Genomic DNA, 15,416 nt, shown 5'->3' on the forward strand with positions numbered 1-15,416 from the left:
TAAGTATCCTCCTGACTACACATCATGGTGGCAGTCTTAGGCATCTTAGATAAATTGAGAAATTATTCTTAAAACTGACAATAGCTACTAATTAATTTGATATGGAAATGATCTGCCTGTTTTGGATAGGACTGGTATATTTTAAATAACCTAGGATGATTTATTTATAAATTATGTGAATAATTTTATAAATGCATATAAAACTATCAAAATAAAAATAAGATATATTTTAGAGTATCTTGATTTTAGAAGTGAATTGAACACTATGAATCACAGTTCCAGATATAAATCATAACTGTTTATAATATGGGTAAAAATGCAGCACAAATATGATAGCTACAATCACAGCAATATAAAATACTGAATTTGAATGTTGTGGCTTGTGAGCTTTCTCAAACATAATGTGTATCTTTTTTAAATTTGTTAAGATTTTTTTAAACATCTCTTAACTTTCTTTCATCTAGATAAGACATTTCCTTTTCTTCCAATACCAAGCAAGCAAAAATACATTACATAAACACTTTCTTTTGAAAGAAACATGCATATCAACTACAGAATTTCAGAAAGCTTGTCCATTAGTCAGCTACAAATGATGTATCCTATAGAAACTTGTATTTGAGAATGGGTGTTTGTAATAGCCATTTCAAATTTGTTTGTCAACTTCAGGACCATGAAAGAATAATCATCCTTTTGTTTAAAGTATGCATAAATGCATTTCTTTGCTGTGATTTGAATTGTTCACTGCAGTGTCAAGCAGATTCTCTCTTCTCACCACCTAAATAGATTACACAGTGTGCATATTTATTCAGGTGCTTTCTCATGCTTTTTCCCAGCTCCAGGAAAGTGTAAATCACAGTCTGAAGGGAAATATGCTTTTCATTTTTGGCTCCAAATTACTTTTTTAGAATGTTAAAAAAGTTTTTGCCACAGGAAAAAAATATTTAATTTCCCCTCCTCCTTTTCCTCCTTTTTTAAATGTTAGGCTTTTAGGGGACAGAAGATATGAGCATAATTAATCTGATATTGAAAAAGAAAGGGTAGCAAGTGGATAAAGCAATTACAGTAAACCCTCAGCCCTTTTCTCATGCCTCAGAGCTTAAGGATTGTCTCTTCTTTTCCATATAAGTTCCGTTAGTATTTTACACATTGCTTTATTAGAGCATTTATTTCACTGTGTCCTAGATAGCTCTTCTGACCCACCTCCCATCCTCTCAGCCTAACTTTTTACTCCAGCAATCAGTTGCATACAGTGAACTGACTGGCCAGTTGCGTTGGCTGTACTGTGTATGTCTTACTTCCTGCCCCTAGGGCTTCTCTGCTTCCTCTGCTGTGTGGAACACTTACAGGAACCCGTTTAGCCATTCTCACACATGAACTATCCTGGATGTGTGAAGGGACTAAAACATCCCATGGGGCACCTCTTGACCAAGGAGGGTGGGAGTTGATGGATAAATACTTCTCTGTTACATCCCTCAGTTTAACAATTCTATGGTCCCTTCCACACAGCGCCTCAGAAATTCTCTTAAAAGGATCCCACCCTGGTTATCTACAACAGTGGCCAACTAGTAACACACTTTTGCATTATCTTTCCTTCATTTCCATCATTTTCTGTTTTGCTCTTCCTAGTACCTCTGTCCTCTCTGGAGTTACTTAACTACAGTCAACCTCTTTGGAAGTTATTGTCCTATGTTTGCTTCATGGGGAACCCTGGCTAAGTCAGTGATTACCTAAAGTAGCCCTAGAAAGCAGCTCATCAGGATGGGAATCTAGAATTGTATCACAGGGCATTTGGTGACAAGGACCCCATTGTTGGTGGCAATGGCTCTGCTATAAGTAACTTCACAGTTATGAAAACTTTCATGGAGTGGTAGACTGGCTTGAGGTGCAGCTGAGGTACCTGAAACTATGAAAGCCATCTAGTCATAATGACTCTTTGTGTCAACTGTTCAGCAGGCAAATAGAAGCATGATATTGGAAGAGATATTGATCCTGGCTACCATCCAGAGCTAGAGTTATAACTATTAATGGAGGCAGTATAGAGTATGTCCTTCCTAGGGGATTCATTGAGGCATCCTTTGGTGCTTCAGTGTCAAGTGATAACCTTAAATGGGCAGCTGTAGCAACCACGGCCTGACAAGGTAAAGCAACTAAAGACTCTGACCCTTTGAGGATGAAGGTCTAGGTCACCTCACCATTCAAACCACGTGAACCTACTGAAGAGGTTGGCCAAATGTGAGAGAAATACAGAATTTGTGGTGGAAGAGAGAGATGATAACTATCAATTATGGACTTGGAATCAATTACAGGAGCCACATTACTTGTTCCACTAAATCTTTTGCATTTCGTATTTGTGTAATGGCCCCCCACTTCCTTGAAGACTCTGTGATAGATTGGACTCAATGTGGAAACGGTGTGGCTCTGAGTGCTGCAAGGAGTGGACTGTATTTAATATCTCTCGTGTCCTACCTCACATCCTCTTAGGCCATTTTTCAATTCATACATTTTACTCTTTGATAGCACTTTACCTCTGTTGTCCCATGTATCTCTAGATTTCTGTATTAGTGCTTTTCTGCCACCTCAGTTATGTGGAACACCTATGGAAATCTGCTAATCTACTCTGACGTATATGCAAACCTGGAAGTTTGAGGGAATTGACAATAGGGACAGGATTCAGTGGATAAATACTCCCCTTTTCTGTCCTTTGGGCAGAATATTCCGAAATGCATTCTATATAGTTCCTTAGTGGTCTCAAGTAGGACTCCACTAGGGTCTTCAGTTACCTACAGTACTGATGAGCTTAAAAATACAATCTTAGATTGGCTTACCTTATTTAATTTTTCCAAAGTTCCCAATCCCATTCCTTAGAATCACATTCCAAATTTAATGCACTGCACACAACGCTTTTTAAAGGCTCTGCTTTTGTCGGGGGTAGGAGGGGTATCCAGCCTAAGGCACCTAAGTCCAAGAGGAATATGTGCCTAACATATATATATATATATTTTATATATATATTTATATATATGATATATAAATATATAATTTTTTCTCAAAAAAATTCTCAAGAAAAATATGTTTTTATAAATATATGTTTATATGTATCATATATGTTTATATATAGCATATATATAGAGAGAGAGCATAAAATGTGCTCTGTGTGTGTGTAGCATATTTTTTGTTAAATCACCATTCCTAGGCCCTACTCATTTTCTGATAATTTCTTATCTTAATTTTACTCTGAAAGAGCAAAACTTATAAAATTGACTATTGTAACTGTTTAGTTTTTACCAACTATCATTTTTCGTGGAAGGAATAGTAAAAAGAGTTACCCTGGAAGCTAAGATGACACATATATGAGGAATATAGGAAGCCAGAAGTCATGAATCTGTGAAAAGTGAGGGGTGTCTGTGCATATTTTATTTTATTTCACAATAAATAACCAGTAATTAAGATATTCTTTTCCATAGAATGGGATCTATGAATAAATTTTTGCCTGATATTTATATATCTAATATGTAATATAAAGGAGAAATAGAAAATGCTGTCAAATGACATTTTACTTTACTACGTATTTGAATTACAATGAAATAATTTATAGCTACATCACTGGCTCCTGAGAGAGCTTTGTGTGTTCTGTAAATTTTTTACTTTGCACTCTTGAAAAATTCGCAGAGAGTGCAAGGTTTAGTAATAATGTATTTTCTTTTGGCAGCCTATCACCTGTAATTTCCATTAAACAGTATTTCTGACTCAATAGTACACTGAAAACCCATGTTTGTAATAATGCCCTAAAGCACCACAGTACCTAGAGTATATCTTTTGAAAAGATAGCTTTGCTGAAATAGAAAACCAAACTGTAAATTGAAGTCTGGGCATTCAGAGAAATACACATTATGCTAAATACAAATGTATGTTTTTGAATTAGTTTTATGAAAAATGGCAAAAAGATAATATTACTTAGTGATATTATATCATTAATGTCACTAAATATAATTAGTATGCTTTGGTATACATAGCAGAAACACCAAATGTCTTATACTGCCACAATAGACTGGGCATTCCTTTTAGCTGCCTCACCTTGTGCAAGTCATCTCATTGCAATATCTAATACTTATTGAATACTTATTATTTTTTCAGAAACTATATAAAGAATGTTACCCTTACTTTTTACAGCAACCTCAAAGAAAGTCAGATACGCTTAGAATGCTTATTTTTAAAGTTAATGAAACTAAGACCTACAGAGTTAATATCTTGCCCAAGAGCATACAGTTAAGAAGTAGTAGATTTGAACCCAGGGAATTTGATTCTCAAGAGAAGGCACTTATTTACTATGCTACTGCCTTTCTTAGTCTTCACTACTCATTTACAAAATAAAGCTATTGAGAGGGATGTCAGCAAGATGACTGACTAGAGATACCTGGCATTCATTCCCACCACAATAAAGGACCAAGGCAATGAATAAACAGCTAAGATTTTGACTCCAGTGTTGAAGGGAGAGTGCTGGAGTCCGGTGGAGGAGTAGTGATTGGAAGTCTAGGAGGGTAATGTGGAGGTACCTGTTGTCTGCAGCTTCATCTTCTCTGCCTGGATCAGATATACCTGGAGTCAGGAGAGACTTCACATGTGGGGAAAGGATAAGCAGGAGATCCCCACTGTCCCCCAGCCCCATTGCCACTGCAAACACCTATAGTCCTTAAACAGAAGAATCCCATAGTTCCTGTAAGCCCCGAGTCCATCTTGGAGAGCTGCAGGGAACTCATGCAGCTGTGTTGCACCGGATTAGGAGTACAAGGTGTATACTTCCTAACCCTACTCACCCACTCTGAGCCAAGCTGCTGCAGCATGGTGCCATCTTGAGACCTGAGCCATCTCTGGAGTGTGTCTTGCTCTGAGGTCAGTAGCCACTGTGTTTTTCCGGCACTGGGCTCCATCTTCATTATGCCAAACCCACATGGGTGATTGAACCTCACAACCCAGCTGTGGGGAGTCTGGGCTCAGGATTGGCTGTGACTCTGGTCTTGCATGGCAGAGAAACCAACCCCCACCCACGCTTATGGCAGGAGGAATGGTGTTCCAGTCCTTCCCAGGACAAGCCTGCCCTTGAGCCAGCCAAACTGCTGCATGCCTTCCTCCAAGTGGGAGAGCTCTCTGAGCATCTGAGCACCTGATACACCCAGTGGAGTTGGCTGTGTGCCCACAGTCAGAACCTGAGAAACAGCCCTGCATTCTCACATCCTCCCCTAACCCCACCACAAACACACCCCTGGGCCTTCCCACTGGCCCTGTGCTCCCAATAAGGATCTGAGAAATAGGTGGACACATCCCTAGGCTAGCCAAGCAGCCAAGAGCCTATGCCCCAGACCTGAGAAACAGCCCCATGGGCTGTCCCCAGTGGACATGCCCCTGAGCCAACCAAGCAGCCACTTGTGTGTGATTCTGACCAGTGTAACAGCCCTATGGGTTCAACCATAGCAAGACAGACCCCAAGGTGACTGACCCATTGTGTGCATGCATGTACCCCTGACCAGAGAAATGGGGTGGTGAGGCCAATCCCAGCAAAGGCACACCACTGTCACCACAAATTCTCTCAGCTTAGGCCACTAAGTAAGCGAGAAACTTGCAAACACTACTAGCATGGATTTCAGTTAAAGAAACTACATGGAGGCTACGCTACTGCATCCACCTAGAATGAAGGCCAACACACCCCACCCGACTGACACTCCAAGACCCATTAATGCAAATTGTTCTTTTTCTATGAAACCTACTCCGTAAAATTGAAGAAGTAACTTTTCTACAAGATGTGTAGAAATCAACATAGGGACATATCAACCACGAAAAAGCAAGGAAATATGTCACCTCCACAGGAAAACAATAATTCTCCAGTAACAGACTCCAATCGTAAGAAAATACATGAAGTGCCAGAAAAAGATTCAAAATAATAATCTTAAGCAAACTCAATGAGATACAAGATACTACAGACAGACAATTCAACAAAATCAGGAAAACAATTTCTGATTTGAATTAGAAATTCAACAGAGATAGATATCATTAAAAACCATACGGAGCTGAATAATTCAATGAATGCCATAAAAAAGAAATACAATCAAGAGTTTCACCAGCAGACTAGAACAAGCAGAAGAAATAATTTCTGAACTTGAAGACAGATCTTTTGAAATAACACAGGCACATAAAAAAAAAAAGAAAAAGAAAAGAAAGAAAAATATATTTGAAAGGATGAAGAAAGCCTATGAAATGTATAGATACCACATTAGGTGAACAAATATTCACATTATGGGTATTCAGGAAGGAGAAGAGTATGGAAATGGTGAGAAAAGCATATTTAATAAAATAATACAAGATAAAGCTATTAAACCAAGATCTCTTCCTCCCTGATTCTATAAATAAAAACAGCATAGAAGAGAAAAGAGGTTCATAAGTCCTTCACTTTTATGTGGTAGTACATAATAGGGAAGATGAGTATTCAAGCCACTCCTTATTAATAAGCCACTCACTAAGGGAGTCACTTTTCCCCCCTAAGCCCTTCTAGAGTATTATTTGTTGCAGCATTGTAACACATGAAAATTATTATTGTAGCAGGTGTACATTGGTGGTGGACTAGTGGCTAATCTGAATGCAACTCTCTTAACATTGATTATCCTTAGGGAATGTATCATAGTGTTCTGGAATATTAGAAAGAAATCCCATGCCTCATCTGTACTAACTGCTTTTACTGGCTTGTTTTTATCAAAGCAAAAAATAAGCTTCAGAAGACATGGAATCTTTGGCAAGCAAAACTTCATATCCTTGAATAACTTGCAATAACTATAATAACCTTTTATCTTTATATATGAGAAAAATGATGATTTAGTAAAAATTTATTCTGAATGGTCATCTCATAGTCCACTTGTGCAGAAAACTGAAAGACTGTAAATGAATCTGTTTTCCTTTCATTATATTATACTCTTTGGAACATGACAAGTCATCCTTTTATTTCTTGAGAGGATTATTTTCTTTCAAAAACAATAGAGTAATTTATCAGTGGCTTTTCAAAATGCAAGTTACAAACCTATTAGTGAGTGGATTATAGAATCTTTTAGTAGATTGTATGTAACAGTTAAGTAAATAGAAAATATCAGAATGCATCACATGTATTAAGTGTATATATTGTTTTAATAATTTTATTTTTTATCTAATCACAAAAATTCAAAATCTATTAATTTATGCTGTTTATAGAAAACAAGCTTTAAACACTTGGGTGTTCACAGTATTGTCTTTTGGGTAACATGTTTATATCCAAAAGAATCTCAATAATTAGTGACTAGAGAAGATTTGGAGGCATAGCTCACACCCAAATGTGTCTCTGATGTATCTTAAAAACTAAGGAGAGTAACAATCTTCAATTTAGTTTGATTTATAAATTGGGAATAAAACAGATAATATAGATAGGTAGGTAGATACATTGAGGGAGGGAGGTAGGTAGATAGATAGATAGATAGATAGACAGAGATGACTTACATCTAGAGATACTAAGATTTTAAAATTATTCATTGGAAGTGGCCCCTTTTCACAGTATGTAGCTCTGTCCCTAAACTGTAAGTTAGGATACTTTGGGTTACAAGTATGATGACATGTGACAGTGTTTGATCTAGAGAATGACAGTCTCATTGTGTCTCTGGCTTTATCTGTATATGATTTTCTTGCTCTGCTGTTTTCTTTTATTTATTTATTTATTTATTTTAAATTTTACTTTAAGTTCTGGGATACATGTGCTAAAAGTGCAGGTTTGTTACATAGGTATACACGTGCCATGGTGGCTTGCTGCACCCATCAACCTGTCTTCTAGGTTTTAAGCTCTGCATGCATTAGGTGTTTGTCCTAAAGCTCTCCCTCCCTTTTCCCCTTACCCCCCAACATGCCCTGGTATGTGATGTTCCCCTGCCTGTGTCCATGTGTTCTCATTGTTCAGCTCCCACTTATGAGTGAGAACGTATGGTGTTTGGTTTTCTGTTCTTGTGATAGTTTGCTGAGGATGATGGTTTCCAGCTTCATCTATGTCCCTGCAAAGGACACAAGCTCATTCTTTTTTATGGTTGCATAGTATTCCATGGTGTGTATGTGCCACATTTTCTTTATCCAGTCTATCATTGATGGGCATTTGGGTTTGTTCCAAGTCTCTGTTATAGTATATAGTGCTGCAAAAAACATACGTGTGCATGTGTCTTAATAGTAGAATGATTTATAATTCTTTGGGTGTATACTCAGTAATGGAATTGCTGGGTCAAATGATATTTCTGGTTCTAGATCTTTGAGGAATTGCCACACTGTCTTCCATAATGGTTGAATTAATGTACACTCCCAACAACAATGTAAAAGTGTTCCTAGTGAGCCAAGATCGTGCCACTGCACTCCAGCCTGGACGACAGAGCACGACTCCATCTTAAAAAAAAAAAAAAAGTGTTCCTATTTCTCCACATCCTCCCCAGCATCTGTTGATTCCTGACTTTTTAATGGTGGCCATTCTAATTGGCATGAGATGGTATTTCATTGTGGTTTTGATTTGCATTTCTCTAATGACCAGTGATGATGAGCTTTTTTTCATATGTTGTTGGCTGCATAAATGTCTTCTTTTGAGAAGTGTCTGCTAATATCTTTTGCCCACTTTTGCTGGGGCTTTGTTTTTCTTATGAATTTGTTTAAGTTCCTTGTCAATTCTGAATACTAGCCCTTTGTCAGATGGATAGATTGCAAAAATTTTCAACCATTCTGTAGGTTGCCTGTTTACTCTGATGACAGTTTATTTTGCTGTGCAGAAGCTCATTAGGTTAATTAGATCCCATTTGTCAATTTTGGCTTTTGTTGCCATTACTTTTGGTGTTTAGTCATGAAGTCTTTGCCCATGCCTATGTCCTGAATGGTATTGCCTAGGTTTTCTTCTAGAGTTTTTATGGTTTTAGGTTTTATGTTTAAGTCTTTAATCCATCTTTAGTTAATTTTTGTATAAGATGTAAGGAAGGGGTCCAGTTTCAATTTTCTGCGTATGGCTAGCCAGTTTTCCCAACACCATTTATTAAATAAGAAATCCTTTCCCCATTGCTTGTTTTTGTCGGGTTTGTCAAGGATCAGATGGTTGTAGATGTGTGGTGTTATTTCTGAGGCCTCTGTTCTGTTCTATTGGTCTATATATCTGTTTTAGTGTCAGTACCACGCTGTTTAGGTTACTGTGGTCTTGTAGTATAGTTTGAAGTAAGGTAGCATGATGCCTCCAGCTTTGTTCTTTTTGCTTAGGATTTTCTTGGCTACATGGGCTCTTTTTTGGTTCTGTATGAAATTTAAAGTAGTTTTTTCTAACTCTGTGAAGAAAGTCAATGGTAGCTTAATGGGGATAGCATTGAATCTGTAAATTACTTTGGGCAGTATGGCCATTTTCACGATATTGATTCTTCCTATCCATAAGAATGAAATGTTTTTCTGTTTGTTTGTGCCCTTTCTTATTTTCTTGAGCAGTGGTTTATAGTTCTCCTTGAAGAGGCCCTTCACATCCCTTGTAAGTTGTATTCATAGTATTTTATTCTCTTTGTAGCAATTGTGAATGGGAGTTTACTCATGATTTGGCTCTCTGTTTTTCTATTATTGTTGTATAGGAATGCTTGTGATTATTGCGCACTGATTTTGTATCCTGAGACTTTGCTGAAGTTACTCATCAGCTTGAGGAGATTTTGGGTTGAGACAGGGTTTTCTAAATATACAATCATGTAATCTGCAAACAGAGACATTTGACTTCCTCTCCTCCTATTTGAATACACTTTCTTTCTCTTGCCTGATTGCCCTGGCCAGAATTTCCAATACTATGTTGAATAGGAGTGGTGAGAGAGGGCATCGTTTTATTGTCCTGGTTTTCAAAGGGAGTGCTTTCAGCTTTTGACCATTTGATATGATATTAGATGTGGGTTTGTCATAAATAGCTCTTATAATTTTGAGATACATTCCCTCAGTATCCAGTTTACTGAGAGTTTTTAGCGTGAAGGATGTTGAATTTTATCAAAGGCCTTTTCTGCATCTATACCCAGTTTACTGAGTACCCAGTTTACTGGGAGTTTTTAGCATGAAGGATGTCGAATTTTATCAAAGGCCTTTTCTACATCTATTGAGATAATCATGTGGTTTTTGTCATCGGTTCTGTTTATGTAATGGATTACGTTTATTGATTTGCATATGTTGAACCAGGCTTGCATCCTAGGGATGAAGCTGACTCAATTATGGTGGATAAGCTTTTTGATGTACTTCTGGATTCGGTTTGCCAGGATTTTATTGAGGATTTTCTCATCGATGTTCATCAAGGATATTGGCCTGAAATTTTCTTTTTTTGTTATGTCTTTGCCAGGTTTTGGTATCAGGGTGATGCTGGCCTCATAAAATGAATTAGGGAAGAGTCCCTCTTTTTCTATTGTTTGGAATAGTTTCAGAAGGAATGGTAGCAGCTCCTGTTTGTACCTCTGGTAGAATTTGGCTGTGAATCCGTCTGGTCCTGGACTTTTTTGGTTGGTAGGCTATTAATTACTACCTCAATTTCGGAACTTGTTATTGGTCTACTGAGGGATTCAACTTCTTCCTGGTTTATTCCTGGGAGGGTGTATGTGTCCAGGAATTTATTAATTTCTTCTAGATTTTGTAGTTTATTTGCATAGAGGTGTTTATAGTATTCTCTGATGTTTGTTTGTATTTCTGTGGGATCAGTGGTGATATCCCCTTTATCATTTTTTATTGTGTCTATTTGATTCTTCTCTCTTTTCTTCTTTATTAGTCTGGCTAGCAGTCTATCTATTTTGTTAATCTTTTCAGAAAACCCAGCTCCTGGATTCATTGATTTTTTTGAAGGTTTTTTCATGCCTCTATCTCATTCAGTTCTGCTCTGATCTTAGTTATTTCTTGTCTTCTGCTAGCCTTTGAATTTGTTTGCTCTAGATTCTCTAGTTCTTTTAATTGTGATGGTAGAGTGTCGATTTTAGATCCTTCCTGCTTTCTCTTGTGGGCATTTAGTGCTATAAATTTCCCTCTAAGCACTGCTTTAGTTGTGTCCCAGAGATTCTGGTACATTGTGTCTTTGTTCTCTCTGGTTTCAAAGAACTTATTCTGCCTTCATTTCGTTATTTAACCAGTAGTCATTCAGGAGCAGGTTGTTCAGTTACCATGGAATTGTGTGGTTTTGAATGAGTTTCTTAATCCTGAGTTCTAATTTGATTGCACTGTGGTCTGAGAGACTGTTTGTTATGATTTCTGTTCTTTTGCATTTGCTGAGGAGTGTTTTATTTCCAATTATGTGGTCTATTTTAGAATAAGTGCAATGTGGTGCTGAAAAGAATGTATATTCTGTTGATTTGGGATAGAGAGTTCTGTAGATGTCTATTATTTCTGCTTGGTCCAGAACTGAGTTTAAATTCTTAATATCCTTGTTAATTTTCTGTCTTGCTGATCTGTCTAATATTGACAGTGGAGTGTTAAAGTCTCTTTGTAGGTATCTAAGAACTTGTTTTATGAATCTGGGTGCTCCTGTATTGAGTGCACATATATTTAGGATAGATAGCTCTCCTTGTTGAATTGATCCCTTTACCATCATGTAATGCCCTTTTTTGTCTCCCTTAATCTTTGTTGGTTTAAAGTCTGTTTTATCAGAGACTAGGATTGCAATCCCTGCTTTGTTTTGCTTTCCATTTGCTTGGTAAATATTCCTCCATTCCTTAGTTTTGAGCCTATGTGTGTCTTTGCATGTGAGATGGGTCTCCTGAATACAGCACACCAGTGGGTCTTGACTCTCTCCAATTTGCTAGTCTGTGTTTTTTAATTGGAGCGTTTAGCCCATTTACCTTTAAGGTTAATACTGTTATGTGTGAATTTGATCCTGTCATCATGATGCTAGCTGGTTATTTTGCCCGTTAATTGATGCAGTTTCTTCATAGTGTCGATGGTCTTTACAATTTGGTATGTTTTTGAGTGGCTGATACTCGTATTTCTTTTCCATATTCAGTGCTTCCTTCAAGAGCTCTTGTAAGGCAGGCCTGGTGGTGACAAAAATCTCAGCATTTGCTTGTCTATAAAAGATTTTATTTGTCCTTTGCTTATGAAGCTTAGTTTGGCCAGATATGAAATTCTGGGTTGAACATTCTTTTAAATATGTTGACTATTGGCCCCCACTCTCTTCTGGCTTATAGGGATTCTGCAGAGAGATCCAGTGTTAGTCTGATGGGCTTCCCTTTGTGGGTAACCTGACCTTTCTCTCTAGCTTCCCTTAACATTTTTTCCTTCACTTCAACCTTGGTGGATCTGATGATTATGTGTCTTTGGGTTGCTTTACTTGAGGAGTATCTTTGTGGTTTTCTCTGTATTTCCTGAATTTGAACTTCGGCCTGTGTTGCTAGGCTGGGGAAGTTAATGTTCAGAAGAGTGTTTCCCAGCTTGGTTGGAAATGTTCTGAAGATACAAGATAAGGTTCTGAAGAGTGTTTTCCAACTTGATTCCATTCTCCCCATTACTTGCAGGTACACCAATCAAACATAGGTTTGGTCTTTTCACATAGTCCCATATTTCTTGGAGGGTTGGTTTGTTCCTTCTCATTCTTTGTTCTTTAATATTGTCTTCACGCTTTATTTCATTAAGTTGATATTCAATTTCCGATAGCCTTTCTTCTGCTTGATCAATTTGGCTATTGTTACTTGTGTATGCTTCACAAACTTCTCGTGCTGTGTTTCTCAGCTCCATCTGGTCATTTATGTTCTTCTCTAAACTGGTTATTCTAGTTAGCAATTCCTCTAATATTTTTCCAAGGTTCTTAGCCTCCTTGCATTGGGTTAGAACATGCTCCTTTAGCTCAGAGGAGTTTGTTATTACCCACCTTCTGAACCCTACTTCTGTCAGTTCATCAAACTCATTCTCCGTCCAGTTTTGTTCCCTTGCTGGTGAGGAGTTGTGATCCTTTGGAGGAGAAGAGACCTTCTAGTTTTTGCAATTTTCAGCCTTTTGTGCTGGTTTTTCCTCATCTTTGTGGATTTATCTACCTTTGGTCTTTGATGTTGGTGACCCTCAGATGGGGTTTCTGTGTGGACGTCCTTTTTGTTGATGTTGATGTTATTTCTTTCCATTTGTTAGTTTTCCTTCTAACAGGCCCCTCTGCTGCAGGTCTGCTGGAGTTTGCTGGTGGCCTACTTCTAGACCCTGTTTGTCTGGGTATCACCAGTGGAGGCTGCAGAACAGCCAAGATTGCTGCCTGTTTTTTCCTCTGGAAACTTCTTCCCAGAGGTGCACCTGCCAGATGCCAGTCGGAGCTCTCTTGTATGAGGTTTCTGCTGACCCTTGCTGGGAGGTGTCTGCCTGTCAGGAGGCATGGGGGTTAGGGACCCACTTGAGAAGGCAGTCTTTCCCTTAGCAGAGCTTGAGCGCTGTGCTGGGAGATCCACTGGTCTCTTCAGAGCCAGCAGGCAGGAACATTTAAGTCTGTTGACGCTGTGCCCACAAGGGCCCCTTCCCCCAGGTGCTCTGTCCCAGGGAGATGGGAGTTTGATTATACGTTCCTGACTGGGGCTGCTGCCTTTCTTTCAGAGATGCCCTACCCAGAAAGGAGAACTCTAGAGAGGCAGTCTGGCTACAGCAGCTTTGCCAAGCTGCCATGGGTTCCATTCAGTTTGAACATCCCTGTGGCTTTGTTTACACTGTGAGGGGAAAACCGCCTATTCAAGCCTCAGTAATGGCAGACGCCCCTCCCTCCACCAAGCTCCAGCATCCCAGGTGGACTTCAGACTGCTGTGCTGGCAGCGAGAATTTCAAGCCAGCGGATCTTAGCTTGCTGGGCTCCATGGGAGTGGGATCCGCTGAGCTAGACCACTTGGTTCCTGGCTTCAGTCCCCTTTCCAGGGGAGTGAATAGTTCTTTCTCACTGGTGTTCCAGGTGATGCTGGGATATGAAAACAAATTCCTGTGGCTAGCTCAGTGTCTGCCTAAACGGCTACCCAGTTTTGTGCTTGAAACCCAGGGCCCTGGCAGTGTAGGCACCCAAGGGAATCTTTTGGTCTGTGAGTTGTGAAGACCATGGGAAAGTGTTGTGTCTGGGCTGGAATGCAGTGTTCCTCATGGCACAGTCCCTCACAGCTTCCCTTGGGTAGGGGAGGGAGCTGCCCAACCCCTTGTCCTTTCAGGAGAGGTGACACCCCACCTTGCTTCTAATCACCCTCTGTGAGCTGCACCCACTGTCTAACCAGTCCCAGTGAGATGAGCCAGGTAGGTCAGTTGGAAATGCAGAAATCACCCGCCTTCTGCGTGGATCTCTCTGGGAGCTGCAGTTGTTCCTATTTGGCCATCTTGCCTAAAATATTTTTAAATTGCCTTATATTTTTTGTCTCAGAAGGAGACTTTTGTCTCAGAAATCTCAGAAGGAGACTTCTTGAGAGTCCTTCAGGTGTATTTTGCATGTTAAAGATGTTTAACTAGTAATTATAAATTGGGTTCAGCAGAGTAAATGACATTGAGTGGGTATCATAACTCAAAAGCAGTTGTGTGCAAGTTATGATAATTCCTTTTTCTTTTATTCCTCCTTAACTGTAGAGAATTAAGTTTCATATCTTGAATAGCACATATTTTATCCAGAAATGAAAATATGCCTCTGTTCTGTAAATATGTTTTTACCAAGTTTTCAAAAATCACATCATAGCCTAACTCTAACCCAGACTTACATGGGGATAGGAAAATTGAGTGCTTTGGAATGACCTTTTTCTGTCATTCTTTAGGTTTATGGTGTCATATCAAATATTCTTGTAGAAATTCATGATAGCTTCTATTTTTTTAGGGACTAAAAGTTTTTAACGATCATTTCATCTTCCTTTTTTTTTGTTCTTTTACAGATATTTTAATTTACTTCTCTGTTTTATTTAATTTAAATAATCTTAAGCTCTTCAGTTCAGATTTTCTAAAAACTCCCCCCAAACCAGACACAAATATGAATATTAATTGTAATTATTTATTGACTATTAAACGACTTGAAAACAATCTTGAAAATTGCTTATAAAAATCACACATCTGTTTACAAAGGTAAGCTATGATGAAGAAATATTTACCAAAAAGAGCACTCTTAAATTTATTTTAAACATGCATCAAATAAATCTTAGAGATATATATATATATATATTTTATACATGTGCATTTATTTAATATGTATACACTGGAGCCTTCAGAATGATGACCCAACCTCCCAATGAGGCACGGAATCTTATATACCATCTTAAAGTAGTATAGAAAGGATGTTGGCTCAGAGCATGGCTGAAAACAGGTAATGTTAGATATATTTTATGCAAGATAATGTACTACAAATGCTTGGTATAGACTAGGTACTGTGTAAACAATAGTATTTTATATCTATTGAGCACTTACTATTGCCA

This window comes from Rhinopithecus roxellana, chromosome 2 (genome assembly GCF_007565055.1).
Source record: "Rhinopithecus roxellana isolate Shanxi Qingling chromosome 2, ASM756505v1, whole genome shotgun sequence".
NCBI lineage: Eukaryota > Metazoa > Chordata > Mammalia > Primates > Cercopithecidae > Rhinopithecus > Rhinopithecus roxellana.